Here is a 1,368-nt window from a genome sequence, read left to right as displayed (position 1 = left end):
TGGCATACTTCCTCCCAGAGCCGACGGGTGACACTGGTATCAGCATGCCTGCGGTCAGCCATGTTCCACAGCGGCTCCCGCTCGCGAACCTCCTCAATTAGAGATTCGATTTTGATGTCAAAATCTTCGGCGGGAGCACGCTGTGAAGCCTTTGAGAAAAAAAATATAAGAAAAACATAAAAATTAGTACACGGAAAAACAAAATTACCAATCGAATCCCCCCAAAAAAACAACTCACTGATGGCCGACCGCGGCGACGAGTCCGCCGACTCTGGGAGTGCCTGGGAGAACCTTCACGGTGTTCAGCAGCAGCAGAAGCAGCAGGAGACTGAAATAAAGGAGAAAAAAATTAGCTTTAATGTATGTATATGTTTTCTGTGTTACGTTGTATCTGAAAATCTGTTTTGTGTATGGTGCAGTGTGATGTGTGAAGCAAGTGTTTCGCCACTACTTACACTTGGTTCCTCCTCCACTTGGATGTCTCCACCCGTCTCGGTCCCTTCTGACAGCTCCTCATCGGATTCGGATTCCTGTTAAAGCATAATAAATGCATGTAGTGAATAAAAATGATGTAAATTAAAAAAAAAAAATTTTTTGTTTACTTACCGATACACGCTGTTGCTGTGGAGGAGGGCTGTCAGAAGTGGACATTGTGTTCCTGGTGGGCTAGCCGGTGGCTGTGGTCCTGGTGGGTCTGTAAGTTAAAAGACACTTGCAATCTGCTCTACACATTGAAGTAGCAGATTTGGGGTCTTCAAAACTTACTTTGAAAAATGTGAGGATGTGGTCCTGGTGGTAAGGCCGGTGGCTGTGGTCCTGGTGGTAAGGCCGGTGGCTGTGGTCCTGGTGGTAAGGCCAGTGGCTGTGGTCCTGGTGGGTCTGTAAGTTAAAAGACACTTGCAATCTGCTCTACACATTGAAGTAGCAGATTTGGGGTCTTCAAAACTTACTTTGAAAAATGTGAGGATGTGGTCCTGGTGGTAAGGCCGGTGGCTGTGGTCCTGGTGGTAAGGCCGGTGGCTGTGGTCCTGGTGGTAAGGCCAGTGGCTGTGGTCCTGGTGGGTCTGTAAGTTAAAAGACACTTGCAATCTGCTCTACACATTGAAGTAGCAGATTTGGGGTCTTCAAAACTTACTTTGAAAAATGTGAGGATGTGGTCCTGGTGGTAAGGCCGGTGGCTGTGGTCCCTAGTGTATCTGTAATATAATAAGTATAATGGATTTATAGTTAGACCACCCCAGAACTAGTTAATGTTTAACAATAAACACCCTGTTAAAATGTGAGAAATAGGTGAACACCAAAACCCAAAAACAGGTGCACGTTATACCATTAATTTCCATGTCCCAAAAAAAAAAAAAAAAAATTAAA

The 1,368-nt window shown here is 45.1% G+C and overlaps 1 long non-coding RNA gene across 1 annotated transcript; it reads right to left on the bottom strand.

Moving 5' to 3' along the window:
- Window positions 1-277: 277 nt before the first annotated feature.
- LOC138643575 (uncharacterized) lies at window positions 278-823 on the bottom strand. Its single transcript, XR_011314192.1, has 3 exons — window positions 607-823; window positions 456-530; window positions 278-328 (listed from the first exon to the last, which is right to left on the bottom strand). It is a non-coding gene; the product is annotated as an uncharacterized lncRNA (long non-coding RNA).
- Between the last annotated feature and the right edge of the window lie 545 nt (window positions 824-1,368).

This window comes from Ranitomeya imitator, chromosome 6, assembly GCF_032444005.1.
Source record: "Ranitomeya imitator isolate aRanImi1 chromosome 6, aRanImi1.pri, whole genome shotgun sequence".
In the NCBI taxonomy this organism is placed as follows: Eukaryota; Metazoa; Chordata; class Amphibia; order Anura; family Dendrobatidae; genus Ranitomeya; species Ranitomeya imitator.
This window is presented reverse-complemented; position numbering and strand designations above follow the sequence as displayed.